Source organism: Aquarana catesbeiana, linkage group LG02 (assembly GCF_042186555.1).
Source record: "Aquarana catesbeiana isolate 2022-GZ linkage group LG02, ASM4218655v1, whole genome shotgun sequence".
Taxonomy (NCBI): Eukaryota; Metazoa; Chordata; class Amphibia; order Anura; family Ranidae; genus Aquarana; species Aquarana catesbeiana.
Window position 1 is genome coordinate 52,565,655 of NC_133325.1, and position 17,361 is coordinate 52,583,015.

The following is a 17,361-nucleotide window of genomic DNA, read 5'->3' on the forward strand; positions in this document are numbered from 1 at the left end:
TTAGTTTGAAGGAATCAAATGTGTTCATATACGCCAATCGGTTAAGATGGTTTATGCAGACAGTCACAGGGACAGTTCAGCTGGAGGAGTTGGTATCAATGCCGAGCACCAGAGGCATGTGAGATTTTCAGTGGCCAGATGTCACTTCCAGTTTAGGTGCTTTTACATAATTGGCACATTACCAGGAATCTTTTTGAAATATCTTGTTGGCAGTGGTGGTACCTTGGGCCAGGTGGCACAGGAGGGCGTTTCAATTTTTCCTTCTTTAGCCTATGAGCTGAGCTATCTATGGGTCAGAAAATCTTTGTGCCTATACAAATTCAACAAGAACTGGAATTTTGGACATTGACACTGTGCTTTTTTGGAGGCATGCCTCTCAGCCCAGGAGATAGGATGATCCTGAAGCCAGATGTCAGTCTCTGAGGCTGGGGAATCCAAGATCTGAAGAAACAAGTGCAAGACCATTGTAGAACGGTGAAGCGCAGACTCCCCAAGTATCTTGAATGGAAGGAAGCCTTTTTCTAGCATTGCAAGCCTTTCAGGATCTTTGAGGGGGCCTGAGTAAGGTTGACAACAAGACAGTAGTAACCTACATTGCCTAACACGGGGACATCAAGTCTTTTCTTGTTGCATCTTGCAAAGAAACTTTTTGTGGGGCAGAGAACCACTTAGTCAGTTAAAATTGGTCTTCTTGCCAAGGAAGCAAAATCAATTATTGGTTCAGTTATGTCAATATTGGCCCTATGGGGAATTCCAGCAGTAGTTCCCAGTGAGACTTCACTGAACATGCAGCTTCTGATATTTGCAACAGGATACCAATGCAAAGACTCTGTCATACAAGGTGCAGGGTGTCATGGAATTTTCTGTTTGATTTTTTTTTTCTCTGATCAAGTGGATTCTTCTATGGCAAGGTCAGTAACAGCACCCCATTACATTTGGACTACTTTTAATAGCTTGGCTATGGAATAGGCTACACTGGAGGTGCAGGGATTCTCATCTGATGTTGTTCAGATTCTGGTGACCAGAAGATGATCCATGAACGCTACATAGGAGGGGATATGAGAGAAGTTTGTTTTGTTTGCTCAGCAAAGCTTTCTCTCCTGTATTCCTTGCTCTAGCCAATATCCTTGACGTTTTACAGTCAGCGCTAGGGGTTGGTCTGGCATACAATGCCATTTAAGGGATCTCTACTTTATTTTTTCACAGGCTGCAGATAGGTGCAAAGCCAGTGACCAGATGCTTCTTCCAGATAACAATCTATATATGACCTTGAGGGAAATCCTTGTTCCCTCTGTGGAGCTTAGGCTTGGATCTGAGAGCACCCTTTGCTCCAACAGGTTTCATTTCCATTGAAGTACTGCATGGTAAAACTAGTTCTCCTGACGACAACTACTTCTGACAGAAGGATGTTGAAGATTGCAACACTTTCCAGCAAGGACGCTTTGGTGTCTTTTTTCTTTTTTTACCAGGGATAGGGATACCACGTCTATCCCCAAAGTTCAATTTTAAAGTGGTATCCAGTTTCCAGGAAAACTGGGAAGTAGGGAAACGTGGTCAAAGGAGGAAAGTGTACAAAAATCCTTTCATTTAGCCATCAGGCCCTTAGGAGTTCTTGGGCTACCAGGATGATTAAACTGGCATGCAGGAAGTACGCTTTTCTGCTCTGAAATAATTGCAAGCCTATTTGACTAGAGGGGTGGCAGCCTTTGAGGCAGTTATGCCAGGATTGCTTGGAGGATATAGGTAAGGGCTAGCTTGAAGGTCTGTTGCGGCCTTTATTCAACCTTACGAATAAAATATGTGACCAGCATTGGTTTTAGCATCTTTTCTTTGGATGTTATTGTTTCTCAATTGTTCTCTCCCACCCTAATATTAAGCTTTGGTATATCCCATTGTGTGCTGACAGGAGGATGGGCCAGGAAAACTGAAAATTGTTATCAAATACTTACCATAATTTTCCTTTCCTGACCCACCCTCACGTCAGCACAGGGCTCCCTCCCTAGTGGCCTGTCGCAGGCTAAGTTACCGAACTGTCTTAGTTGGGGAGGAGCTGCCATTTATTCAGCTATACAGTTGGTAATGTGGGGCTCCAGAGGAGATGTTAACCCATTGTGTGCTGACGTGAGGATGGGCCAGAAAAGGAAAATTACGGTAAGTATTTGATCATTTTCTGTTATATATACTCTGCATTTAGCATAGACTATATATTCAGTGTAATATGTATGTGTGTGTGTATGTAGCGCCCACCACCTTTAGGTGGGTGCTAGTAGGTAAGTGTTAGGTAAATTGCCAGTGCCTTACCCTGTTTGTTCAGGCCTGCTTGGTTAATTTGATAGAATAGAGGAGGGTGTGGCCACCTACACTCTGCCCTGCAAGATTTCCCTTACTTTCCCTGAAATGTTCTGGAAGGTAGGCGGACTGGGGAGCAGAGTGGCAGGTAGTTCATGAGGACCGCTCTGAGCCAATCATTGTTTTGTTTGGACAGAGGCGGGACTGTTATAAAAACTAAGGTCACATGCTTCCTGAGAGTTGGAGATGGGAACTGAATCCAGAGAAGCAGCAGAAATGTAACCAGCATAGAGCAAGCTTGAAGGCCTGGGGGTGTTGAGACCCTAGAGCTGGATAGCAGGAACTAAACCCGAAGGCCTGAGGGTTCAGAGACCTCAGCGCTGGATGGTTCAACAACACCAATTCACCACAAGAAATTCTGGGAGAAATGGACCAGGCATCCTAAGCTGGGATGCGCCGGACCATGCGGAGCGGGAACTAGCTGCCAAAAGGAAGGAGTAGACTGGGATCGGCTTTCTGTGGCAATCATGGACTGTCGGTGGGAGAGAGCAAGGGGGTGCAACCCAGCAGTGCTCATTCATCCAGAACTTTCCTGAACTGGCGCGGGAGGACTGCAGGAGTCAAGATGGGCAGGGGAGGCCTGGGACTTTAAGCGTCCACTTACCACAGTGTCTTTCAGAGCGGCACTGGTCAGTTCATTATAGGAGAGGACACTGGATACACTAAGGAACCAGAGATTAAGAGGCAGCTCATATTTTCCTAAGAAATCCTGTAACATACCGCAATCAAGAGAATAAAGTTCTTTGTAAAAAGTTATTAAGTCGTCTGCTGATGTGGTTCGTGCAGGGGTGGAAGAACGGATGCAGTTAACAGAAAGGTATGAACACACACAGCAGCTCCCAAGGGAGTAGTGAATATATACAGTGGCTTGTGAAAGTATTCGGCCCCCTTGAACTTTTCAATCTTTTGCCACATTTCAGGCTTCAAACATAAAGATATAAAATTTTAATTTTTTGTGAAGAATCACCAACAAGTGGGACACAATTGTGACGTGGAACGAAATCTATTGGATATTTTAAACTTTTTTAGCAATTAAAAAACTGAAAAGTGGTGCGTGCAAAATTATTCGGCCCCTTTACTTTCAGTGCAGCAAACTCACTCCAGAAGTTCAGCGAGGATCTCTGAATGATCCAATGTTGTCCTAAATGACTGATGGTGATAAATAGAATCCACCTGTGTGTAATCAAGTCTCTGTATAAATGCACCTGCTCTGTGATAATCTCAGGGTTCTGTTGAAAGCGCAGAGAGCATCATGAAGACCAAGGAACACACCAGGCAGGTCCGTAATACTGTTGTGGAGAAGTTTAAAGCCGGATTTGGATACAAAAAGATTTCCCAAGCTTTAAACATCCCAAGGAGCACTGTGCAAGCGATCATTTTGAAATGGAAGGAGTATCAGACCACTGCAAATCTACCAAGACCTGGCTGTCCCTCTAAACTTTCAGCTCAGACAAGGAGAAGACTGATCAGAGATGCAGCCAAGAGGCCCATGATCACTCTGGATGAACTGCAGAGAACTACAGCTGAGGTGGGAGAGTCTGTCCACAGGACAACAATCAGTCGTACACTGCACAAATCTGGCCTTTATGGAAGAGTGGCAAGAAGAAAGCCATTTCTCAAAGATATCCATAAAAAGTCTCGTCTAAAGTTTGCCACAAGCCACCTGGGAGACACACCAAACATGTGGAAGAAGGTGCTCTGTCCGATGAAACCAAAATCGAACTTTTTGGCCAAAACGATATGTTTGGCGTAAAAGCAACACAGCTCATCACACTCAACACACCATCCCCACTGTCAAACATAGTGGTGGCAGCATCATGGTTTGGGCCTGCTTTTCTTCAGCAGGGACAGGGAAGATGGTTAAAATTGAGGGGAAGATGGATGCAGCCAAATACAGGACCATTCTGGATGAAAACCTGTTGGAGTCTGCAAAAGACCTGAAACTGGGACGGAGATTTATCTTCCAACAAGACAATGATCCCAAACATACAGCAAAATCTACAAAGGAATGGTTCACAAATATCTCTCGTCCCCCCCTCTTTTCCTGCGGCCTGCCAGGTTGCGTGCTCGGATAAGGGTCTGGTATGGATTTTTGGGGGGACCCCACGCCGTTTTTTTTTTTTTTTTGGCGCGGGGTTCCCCTTCAGGTCTGGTATGGAATTTAGGGGGAACCCCACATCATTTTTTTTTTTTAATTTTGGCCGGGGTTCCCCTTAATATCCATACCAGACCTGAAGGGCCTGGTATGGAATTTAGGAGGACTCCCACGTCATATTTTTTTTTAAATTTTGGTTCGGGGTTCCCCTTTGGGGAATTCCCATGCCGTTTTTATCAATGAACTTCTATGTGTATTGTCGGCAATGCAATAGCCGCGGGTAGTTTTAAATGAGTTTTTTCCTTCAAAATGTCATTTTGCTGTCAGACTGTTCTAAACACAGGAAACATGCGCCCCTTTACAGGCATACTATAGACACCCCCCAGGTACGAAATTTAAAGGGATATTACACTTTTATTGTTTGACTTTAAGCATTATTAAAATCACTGCTCCTGAAAAAACGGACGTTTTTAAAACTTTTTTTTGCATTGATCCATGTCCACTGGGGCAGGACCCAGGTCCCCAAACACTTTTTATGACAATAACTTGCATATTAGCCTTTAAAATTAGCACTTTTGATTTCTCCCATAGACTTTTAAAGGGTGTTCCGCGGCATTCGAATTTGCCGCGAACACCCCAAATTGTTCGCTGTTCGGTGAACTTGCGAACAGCCAATGTTCGAGTCGAACATGAGTTCGACTCGAACTCGAAGCTCATCCCTAATCATCACCCATGACCTTGATGAACGCTGCAGACTATTACTTCCAGTTAACAAGACGAATAACTTCTCTTGTTTTATCACTGCAGGCAATCTGGCTGAAGATTTACTACTCTGAATAGTTCCTCTACCCGACTTGATATGCTTCCTTTGGGGTATTAATCCTCTAAGGTCGAAGGGCTGCACCACCTTCTTCATGATCCGCATACTAACACCATTCGCTCTTTGGAAGTTATGAAAATGTGAATTGAACACATAATAAACGACTGACTATTGCTCCAGCCCGTCCATTATTGTCCATACTGTGTTCCACAGTCACACAGTTTGTTACGCTCCAGCGTTTCTACTTCTTTGAACATTACACTGACCTCTCTATATCAAAGTCCCGTGTTCCTCAGTCACAGGAACCCGATAAGCGGGTTCACTTTTGCCGCTTTACTTCTACTTCCTCCACTTGATCCTCTTTATAATCAAGCACTGTTCCCCAACCACAGAAACCTGATGCACTCCACGGGGATGAAGATTCTTCACTTTAGAGCCTTCCCCTGCGGCTCTTCCATCCCTCCTCCACGCACACGGCACATCCCCCGCATGAGGATGCCTGGTATGGCCCTTCAGCACGCCATGCTGTCTTTCTTGTGCTTCACAAGAGTACCCCGGAAGCATGTGACCCCAGCCTATATAGGAGGCCTGCCCTCTGCCAATGCAAATTAATGATTGGTCAGAGCCCCCCACATGAGCTGCCTGCCACTCAGGTCTCAAGTCCAACCTCCCTTCCAGAACAATTCCACTGAAAGCAGGAGAGGATCTCTAAACCAGAGTGTAGGTGGCCAGCCCCCACTATACTAATACACCCAGATCAAAACAACCAGGCCTGAAATAGAAACACAGGCCTGGCTAAATTTGCCTGAAACTGGATTCTGTCACTAAAACACTTCTAGATCACCTACCTTTTAAGGTAGTGATATCTATCTATCTATCTATCTATCTATCTATCTATCTATCTATCTATCTATCTATCTATCTATCTATCTATCTATCTATCTATCTATCTATCGTGCATTTTTTGTGTTTTGTTGCCTCACAACCTGGAATTAACATGGATTGTTTTTTTTTTTTTCTTCTCTCTCCATTGGATTAATAATTGTTAAATTGGATTTTGAAATTGTTTATTTTTGGTTCAGTGTGTATGATGTCTTGTTGTGTTTTTGTTTTGTTTGTTAAGAAATGTAATAGGAAGATTTAAAACATGGATTGTTTGAGGACTTGCATCATTTAATTTACAGAACATGCCCACAACTTTGAGGATATATATATATATATTTTTATTGTGAAACAAACAAATAGGACAGAATAACAGAAAAAGTCAATGTGCACAACTATTCACCCCCCTAAAGTCAATACTTTGTAGAGCCACCTTATGCGGCTATCACAGCTCCAAGTCGCCTTGGATAAGTCTCTATGAGCTTGCCACATCTTACCACTGGGTTTTTTTTTTTGCCCATTCCTCCTTGCAAAACTGCTCCAACTCCTTCAAGTTGGATGGTTTGCGCTTGTGAACAGCAATCTTTAAGTCTGACCACAGATTTTCTATTCGATTGAGGTCTGGGCTTTGACTAGGCCATTCCAACACATTTACATGTTTCCCCTTAAACCACTCAAGTGTTGCTTTAGCAGTGTGTTTGGGGTCATTGTCCTACTGGAAGGTGAACCTCCGTCCTAGCCTCAAATCACACACAGAGTGGTACAGGTTTTGCTCAAGAATATCCCTGTATTTAGCACCATCTTTCCCTCAACCCCGACCAGTTTTCCCAGTCCCAACTGCTTAAAAATGGTGTTCTTTGGGTAATGTGATGTGTTGGGTTTGCGCCAGACATAGCATTTTCTTTCATGGCCAAAAAGTTCAATTTTAGTCTCATCAGACCAGAGCACCTACATGCCATTTTGTTTTTTGCTGAAAGTAATGGCTTTCTTCTGGCCACTCTGCCATAAAACCCAACTCTATGGAGCGTACGGCTTATTGTTGTCCTACATACAGATACTCCAGTCTCTGCTGTGGAACTCTGCAGCTCCTCTCTGCAGGGTTACCTTAGGTCTCTGTGCTGCCTCTCTGATTAATGCCCTCCTTGCCCGGTCTGTGAGTTTTGGTGTGCGGCCGTCTCTTGGCAGGTTTGCTGTTGTGCCATGTTCTTTCCATTTGGTTATGATAGATTTGATGGTGCTTCTAGGGATCATCAAAGATTTGGATATTTTTTTATAACCTAACCTGTACTTCTCAACAACATTGTCCCTTACTTGTTTGGAGAGTTCCTTGGTCTTTATGGCAGTGTTTGGTTAGTGGTGCCTCTTACTTAGATGTTGCAGCCTCTGGGGCCTTTCAAAAAGGTGTGTCTATGTAATGACAGATCATGTGACAGTTAGATTGCACACAGGTGGACATCATTTCACTAATTATGTGACTTGAAGGTAATTGGTTTCACCAGAGCTTTTTATGGGCTTCATAACAAAGGTGGTGAATATATACGCACATGCCAATTATCAGTTTTTTATTTCTGAAAAATAGTTTTATGTATATGTTTTTCTATTTTTACTTTACCAACTTAGACTATTGTGTTCTGATCTATCACATATAATTCATATTAAAACAAACTGAACTAAAGGCTGTAATGTAACAAAATAGGTAAAAAGCCAAGGGGGGTGAATACTTTTGCAAGGCACTGTAAGTCAGCAATGGGAGCCTCCATACTTCTCAGGTTTCGTGTTCACATAAAATTATTTGCAGTAGCTGTTAAAATCAATATACACATGTATTAAATTGAGTTTGTGGAGTTTCCTGGATTTATTATTAAACCTTGGACCTGTAGAACTGTTGTGTCATCCATCCATTGATATAATTAAAATAGTTTTATTGGGTTATCTTTCCAACGAAATCTTATGAAATGACACAGGAATGACTTCCTGTTCTTGGAGCCGACCCAACACACCGCCCCAGGCTCAGAATAGTTTTTGCCTCACGAGAGCACATCAATCTAAAAGCGAAGAGGAAATAATAGTCAGGCAACTACCGTGGAACATACTTTCATAGATTTAATCACACATAGATTCTGCACATACACCTTTTGTAGCACTACCCCCGCAGGGGCTGCTTAAGTTTGTTCAGTCCGTTACTCTGCCTCTCAACACTAATAACAGCCTCAGCCCCCTCTGGCACACCTGGCAATAGTGTAAGTGCAATGACCAATGAGAAACACACACGTTATGATAAAAACACAAAAATTGTCTTTACTGCAATATTTATGTGAAAGAGTAACAGACCGTAACAGTATATATTCAAATAATCAACTGGAGAACAATAACTGAGATTAAGAGAAATATAGCTCCCAATCCTATATTCACACTTAAATGGCAAATAAAGCACAACATGACACTTTAAATTGTGTTGGTTACCATTACTTAGGTTTTGTCTGAATGGACACACAGAGCTGCTTGCTGTGTGGGCACTCAACAGGAGGGAGGGGCCAAGAGGGCTGGCGAAGGACCCGAGAAGAGGTGTATCTAGGCAGCTCTGTGCAAAACCACTGCACAGAGCAGGTAAGTATAACATGTTTGTTATTTTTAAAGAAAAAAAAATGAGAGTTTGCATTCACTTTAAGCTTGCAAATAGGGCCTTCCAGCTAATCCTAGCTTGGACCTTGGTGTCTTTCTAATGGCTTATTTTAGTATTCTGCCCCAGGGGCAGAGCCCCCTGCACAGGGCTCTCCATCAGCAGTACTGGACCCAGGAAATCTGCACCTGCTACCTCAGGTGTCAAACTATTTAAGGGCTCTCCAGCCCCCTACTGGGCTCACCTTCCCAGGGATTGACTGGAGTTCCATAAATAATCAGGCTGCAGGCTCTTTTCTTCCACCTACTATGCTTCTAGAATCCTCTAGAAGACAAGGGGAAGTAATCAGAGCAGCAACCTGTGAGACACCAAGCAGCCCTAAATAATCAACCCCCTGCACTTATGATTACAGTGGAGCCAACTAAATTTACCTGCCAGCCTACACTACACTAGGAAGGTGCTACATCTGATTTTGGGAATAATGGGTCTATTGATGGCCACTAACAGCAAGGCCTCATATAACATTCTGCAGAAATCGTGCATTATTTATTGTACTGCAAGATGATAGTAGAACAAATAACATTTGGATCACAGAGAGTGTTCAAAGATAAACCAGTTCAAGACACTGTATTGTTCCAAAAAGAAATGAGCAGAAACCAGCTACGGTATCCTTGTAAAAACCATTATTTTGCTTGTGAACAAGACTTTATGCAAAACAAGCTAATGTGATCTTTGGCCCAGGGCCAAGTGCAAAGTTTGAATAGAGGAATTTTACAGAACACTTACATGTTCTCATTGCATATACACACACACTAATCCTTCTCGGAAATAGTAAACAAATACCCTTTACAAGTGAAATGCCCTATTAATAGTCTCACTTCTATTTTATTGCAAAGTTTGGTTTAGAGCAGGGGTCTTCAAACTTTGTAAACAAAGGGTCAGTTTACTGTCTTTCAGACTTTAGGCAGGCTGGACAGTGGCCAGTAGGAATAGAAAATGCTCTGGCATCAGTGGGAGTAAACAATGTTTCAGGCTTGGGAGTAAAAAAAAAAAAAAAAAATCTAACCTGTGGTCAGTAGGCAGGGGAATAGTGACCCCTTGTTGGTGTCAGTGGGGTGAATAATGCCTCATTGTTGGTGTCAGTGGGAGGACAAATGCTTTATCGTTGGTTCAGTGGTAGGAATAGTGCTCCATCATTGGTGACCGTGGGAGGAATTGTGTCCCATCATTGGTAATAGTGGGAGGAATAGTGCCCCATCATTGGTATTAGTAGGAGGAATAGTGCCGCATCATTAGTATTAGTGGGAGGAATAGCGTCTCATCGTTAGTGTCAGTGAAAGGAATAGTGTCCTATTGTTGGTGTCAATGGGAGGACAAATGCCTCATCATTTTTGTCAGTGGGAGGAATAGGATCCCATCTTTGGTATTCGTAGGAGCAGTACTGTCCCATCTTTGGTGTTAGTGGGAGGAATAAGCCCCATTGTTGGTGTCCTTTTTGGTTTCAGTAGGAGAAATAGTGCTTGTATCAGTGGTAGGAATAATGCCCCAAGGGCTAGATAAGAGTAGGCAAAGGGCCACATCTGGTCCTTGGGCTGGAGTTTGGAGACCACTGGTTTAGAAGATGGAGCTCCATGGATTCATAAAATGTGATTTGGGCATTTTCTCTGTGGTACTAATCTGGGCATATTTCCGGTGGCACTAATGTGAGCAACTGAGCCCATTTGTCACAGATTATTATAATATATTGGCCAGTGATTTTTTCTTCTTCTTGTTATTCTTTTTGTGTTCTTTGGTAATCAAATCACCACCACTAAAGGGTATAAACCAAAACAAGTACCATAGCAGAAGACAAATCAAAATAGTCATAAATTATTAAAAATCACATAAAATGTTAAACGGGAATGAATTGTTATATCAAGAAGCAGTGGCGACTGGTGCTCAAAATTTTTGGGGGGGCGCAAACAAACTGAAAAATTCTGGAAAAAAAAATCAATTGCAGCCTCACTGTGCCCGTCATATGCAGCCAATGGTTCCTGCTGCTATAAATTTATCCAAAGAGGACCTGAGACAGCGGCTGGAGCCACTGGGCTTGTGCTTGTCGCTGGAACGATCGCGTTCAGGTAAGAAAAAGGGGGGGAGGGTCTGGGGGCAGCAGAAGCACAGTAGATTTTTCACCTTAACTGCTTCCCAACCAGCCGCCGCAGTTATACTGCAGCAGGTTGGCTCCCCTGGATGAGCCGTCTTTAGCTATATGTCAGCTCTTTAAGACGCTGCAGCAGGCACGCGCGGGCGCCAGCAGCGTGTCCCTGGAGCTGATGCACGTGCCTGGCGGACACGATGACCTCCGGGCACCCGCGATCACTCCTGACAGAGCAAGAACCAAGATCTGTGTGTGTAAACACACAAATCCCGGTTCTGTCAGGGGAGAGGAGAGAGATCGTGTGTTCCTACCAAGTGGGAACACCGATTTCTCTCCTCCTCTAGTCAGCCACATTCCCCCCACAGTTAGAAACACACAGTGAGGGAACACAGTTAACCCCTTGATCGCCCCCCTAGTGTTAACCCCTTCCCTGCCAGTGACATTTATACAATAATCAGTGGCTATTTATAGCACTGATCGCGGTATGTCACTGGTCCAAAAAAGGTGTCAAATGTATCTGATGTGTCCGTCTGCAATGTTGCAGTCCCGATAAAAATTGCAGATCACCGCCACTAGTAAAAAAAAAATTATTAAAAATGCCTTAAAAATATCCCATGGATTGTAGACGCGATAACTTTTGCGCAAACCAATCAATATACACTTATTGTGATTTTTTTTTTTTTTAAACAAAAATATATAGAAGATTACATATATTTTTTTAGATATTTATTATAGCAAAAAGTACAAAATATTGTGGGGTTTTTTTTTCAAAATTGTCGCTCTTTTTTTTGTTTATAGCGCAAAAAATAAAAAACGCAGAGGTGATCAAATACCACCAAAACAAAGCTCTATTTGTGGGGAAAAAAGGACATTAATTTTGTTTGGGTACAGCGTCGCAGGACTGCGCAATTGTCAGTTAAAGCGATGCCGTGCCGTATCGCAAAAGTGGCCTGGTCAGGAAGGGGGCAAATCCTTCCGGGGCTGAAGTGGTTAATGCATAGAATGAAAAACAATGAGACTTTAATATCATTTCCATTTTCCCTACGCCCCTCACTTCCACTCTCCCACTCAGTCGACAAATACAAAAAATTTTAGTCTAGTTGCTACTTTGGTATTTATAGTGCACTGTGATTCATTCTGCTCTGATTGTACGGTGTTAATGGCTGCACCGCTGAGTTTTATATCATCATTTCCTTCTTAGTGTATATATTACAATCAGCGCTACCAGGAAACGTGTAAAATGTTATATACATTGCTACAAAATTCTGTGACCAAAAAATAAAGAATAAACTTAAATAAACAAATACACAATATAAGTTATAAAACATGTTCAGTTGCTGCTGTACACTCGCAGTGATTTCACCACACCAAACAATGCATAAATTAACCCAATGAATTGCCAATACATTGAAAACACAGACTTGATCAAAAATAACGCTAAATCCCACCAAATACCCAACATATTTTGAAAACATGAGTTCGAATGGACATTATTTTTAAATATAAAATGAACTGGGAATGAATAAAAATCAAAAATGATATGCTAATATTGTAAAAACACATACTGATACTTGATCAATATTATTGTTAAATCCCACCAAACATGCACTAAAGACCAGTTATCAAAAAAGCAAATACCTACAAATTCCAACAAAGAAAAAGCATTTTACAATTCAATCTACAAAATAAAACACAAACTACTGTACAATTCAACAGCAAATTGAATAATAAACAATGGTGATAATTGAATAAAGAAACATAATCAGCAATACAGAACGCAAAAGAAAGGTATTTGTATAAATGAATCAAATTACTGGGTATCAATAATGTATTATAATAGTTTATAATAATAATTATAATTTATAATAATTTGTAAATGTGAAATTAAACTTGCTCTGTGCACTGTTAAAGTAGAACTGAAGGCAAAACGTTTTATTTCATTTTCGATAGAGTAAAGAAGGGTTCTAACTAGAGATCCACTGAATGGAAATTTTGGCACCAAAACCGAAAATGACAGTTTTCTAAAAAAATATATATATATATATATATTTTTATATATAATTGTTTTTTATATGCGACTTCTTAATTTATTATTATGGAAAAAAAAAATTTTGATCATGAATATGATTTTATTGTCGACCATTATAGGCACCTTTAGCGCAAGAAAAGCTCAAGAAAAATGTACCCCTTTAAATTCTAAATGTATGTCTTAGCACTGGTCCATTGCATTTCCTTTGTGGTGTTAAAAATCTTGCTTGCTGCATTTTTGGTCAGTTAAAAAAAAAAGTACTGAAAACGCACCTCCCCTGTTGCAATGCATTGAAAATGCATCAAGAACACATCAATACCGTACCTGTTTTACATTTTTAATGTGGTTTTTGAGTCACATGACCTATAAACACACCATAAGCATAGTAAAATCGTAGTAAAATCATGGGAAATCGCACGTTTTTGGCGCCATTATCGCCATTTCTTTATTGGCAAAATGCCGAAAACGCCATTTTCGGACGACATATTTTAGCTGCCGAAATGTCGATGCATCTCTAGTGTAACCTTGTGTTTTCTTTTTTTTTGCCATCTATTTCCCATTTGGGATATTTCCCCTCGCTTCTTTTCCCATAACTAATACAGAATTCACATACACACACACACATATATATACACACACACACACACACACTGTCCATTTTATCAGGTACACCTGTTCAATTTGCTTGGTAACACAAATTGCTAATCAGCCAATCACAGGGCAGTAACTCAATGCATTTAGGTGAAGGCGACTTCCCGAAATTCAAACCTAGCATCAGAATGGGGAAGAAAAGGGGATTTAAAGTGGAGTTCCACTCATACTTTATTTTTTACAGTATTCAGCAGCATTAAATACAAGGAACAACCTGTGAAAATTTTTATTTTTTACTCACCTTTTCAGGTCTGTAGCTAGGGGGTCCCTCGTAATCTGCCTCTTCCTCTCCAAGGAGCCTGATGTCACTTCCCTCGGCGCCCATGCTCGCTAGTGCTCCTGAGAGATGTCTCATAATTTCCCAGGAGTCACTGGGCAGCGCCGAGGGCTTCGTTGGCATCATGGGGGGGGCAGGCACTTCTGACGACGCCTCCCCTGGTGATGGCAACGTCTTAAGTGTACGGCGCTGCGCCATACATACGGCGCATGCGCGAGAACGGGCGGTGCATGCTGGTCGCCCCAGAGCCCGGAAGATAGTGCACAGAAAGAAGACTATAAAATATATTCCTCTACGAAATCCTCAATCCAATCCAGGGACGATTCTGCATAGAAACGTGAGTTCTTTAAATTATCCTTAACAAAATATATGGTTACTAAAAAAAAAAAAATGTATCAGTGGGAACTCTGCTTTAAGTGTCTTTGACTTTGTTGGTGCCAGACGGGCTGGTCTGAGTATTTCATAAACTGCTGATCTACTGGGATTTTCACGCACAACCATCTCTCGGGTTTACAAAGAATGGTCGGAAAAAGAGAAAATATCCAGTGAGTGGCTGTTGTGTGGAGGAAAATGCTGGAGAATGGGCAGACCAGTTCCAGATGATAGAAAGGATACAGTAAGACCTCATGTACACTGCTGCTGATAAACAGATGTTTAGGACTAATTGGGCGTTTTTCTTCAGCTGCCCCCGAACTCTCCTCTATGTTATCTTATTTGTCCATGTACACAGGGTGTAGAGGCAGTTGAGTTTAGTGGCATTTTTTTTAAAGCAAATAATTGTGTTCAGGATGGAAGTTTATTGCCATTTGAAACGCCAAATGCTTGTAACAGCATGCAAACATGTCTAAACGCAGTGACTCGCGTTTTTAAACGTTTCATTATAGGCGTTTTCAATAGGGATACATTTCTGACCAATGTAAAAAACGCTTCTAAACAAGCATAAACGTGCCATGTAAACGCAGCAAAAGCGACGTTTTTAAACTTCAGTTACTAGCTGTCAAGTTCCAGCGTTCAGAAGAGGTTTTCAAACATCCCTTGTACATGAAGTCCAACTCAAATAACCCCTTGTTACAAGCAAGGTATGCAGAATACCAACTCTGAACACACAACACATGGAACCTTAAAGCAGGTGGGCTACAGCAGCAGAAGACCACACCGGGTGCCACTCCTGTCAGCTAAGAACAGGAAACTGAGGCTATAATTCACACAGGCTCACCAAAATTGAACAACAGAAGATTGGAAAAACGTAGTCTGATGAGTCTCGATTTCAGCTGCAACATTCAGATGGTGGGGCCAGAATTTGGGCGTAAACAACATGAAAGCATGGATCCATCCTGCCTTGTATTAACGGTTCGGGCTGGTGGTGGTGCGATGGTGTGGGGGATATTTTCTTGGCACACTTTGGGCCCCTTAGTACCACTTGAGTGTTGATTAAACGCCATGGCCTACCTGAGTATTGTTGCTGACCATGTCCATCCCTTTATGACTACAGTGTACCCATCTTCTGATGGCTCCTTCCAGCAGGACAATGCACCATGTCACAAAGCTCCAATCATCTCACCACTGGACAATGAGGTCACTGTACTCCAATAGTCTCCACAGTCACCAGATCTCAATCCAATAGAGCACCTTTAGATGTGGTGGAACGGGTGATTCACATCATGGACTGTAGACACTGTTTATATATACAAATGTTTTGCCTTTGATTTCTATCTTAAACTAAATTGGTTGCTTAAAAGATGCGGGTTTACATATGCTTTATGCCACTCTGCTTATCTTGTGGCGCCTCCATTCAGTTGACATGCAGACCCGTGGGCTGCTGCTTGTTTAGGTATCTGCAAATTTTCTTTTTAATGTCAGTTTCCTTGTTGTTGCTTTTTCTGAACGTCCTGTCCTGGGGACCATGTTTTACCAGACAGGGAAATCTCTCCACCGATGTCCCGGATAGAACCTAAAAGGGGTTCTAACCTTTCCCCATCCTATCCAAAATGAAAATAAAAAGGTTTGGGGTATACATATACTTTAAGGTTTTTCTAGAAGGTCCTGGATTTCCATTATATTTTGGGTATCCCTCTCTTATTTCTGACCCCGGCACTTGGCAGAGCAGGAGGTATTCAGAGGGTAGAGACTTCACCTCCCATATAGACAGTTTTCACTTATAAAGAAAGGGATGGTTGGATGACGTCTCAGGATAACATCCAAAAAAGAGTATTTCTTTATTGAAAAGACATGTACAAGACCTTAAAAACAGCCTACGCGTTTCGGTTGTTACCCATGTGATTGGACACAGCCGATCACATGGGTAAAGAGCCACGGGCGTGCGATCACGGCTAAACTGGGCGCTGTCTTATGACATCATCCTAGAACAAGAGCCGCCCCGCTCTGCCTTCATTTGTATATGTTGGGGCAGGAGGTGATTAAGCTGCCTAGAACAGGAATAGATTGATCACATATCAAAGCATGTATAGCACCCTAAGAGGGGATTAACCCTCACTTTGGGGAGATTTCCTCTCACTGCTTGTTATATCTATAGAACAGAAAGTAAAGGGAAATCTCTCTAATGCCCCGTACACACGGTCGGGTTTTCCAACGGGAAATGTTGGATGTGAGCTTGTTGTCGTAAAGTCCGACCGTGTGTATGCTCCATCGAACATTTGCTGTCGGACTTTCCGCCAACAAATGTTGGCTAGCAGGTTCTCAAATTTTCCGCCAACAAAACTTTGTTTCAGAAAGTCCGATCGTTTGTACACAAGTCCGTCGGACAAAAGTCCACGCATGCTCAGAAGCAGAAGCGGTCGGTCTTGTAAACTAGCGCTCGTAATGGAGAATTAACATTCGTGACGTGGCAAATTATGGAATCTCCAAATGCGATGCACAATTCTCTTCTTCTTAAGGCCCCTTTCACACGATCGGACCGTTCAGGTCCGCCTGTCAGTTTTGACGGCGGACCTGAACGGGCGATCCATGTTAGTCTATGGAGCGTCGGATGTCAGCGGAGACATGTCCGCTGACATCCGACCTGGTCCGATCCGCTGAAAAGCTCTACGTCCAGGTCCGTCACTGGCGGATCGGATCGGGGGAGATCTGACGAAAACGGACACGCTGTCCGTTTTTGTCCGATCCCTCCATAGGCGGCAGCGGCGCCTGACAAGCCCCTCCCTGCTCAGTGAGCATAGAGGGACCTGTCATCCGCCGGCTCAGCGGAGATCAACGGACTGATCTCCCGCTGAGCCGGCAGACCGAGGCGGGCTCCGTAGAAACGGAGCCTGCCTCGTGTGAAAGGGGCCTTAATGGGATAATAATGAAGCTGCTTTGCTGGTGATACTGATGGAGTTATTGCAAACAAATTTTTAAAGGTGTTTTTTTTTCAAGTGATATCAAGAATAATAATAATAATAGCGCAAAATAAAAAACGCAAAATGAAAAAAGCGCAAATCAACACTCACCAAACTTCTGCTAACACAAAATTGGCAGAAGGAGCCCAAAGGGTGGCGTAAT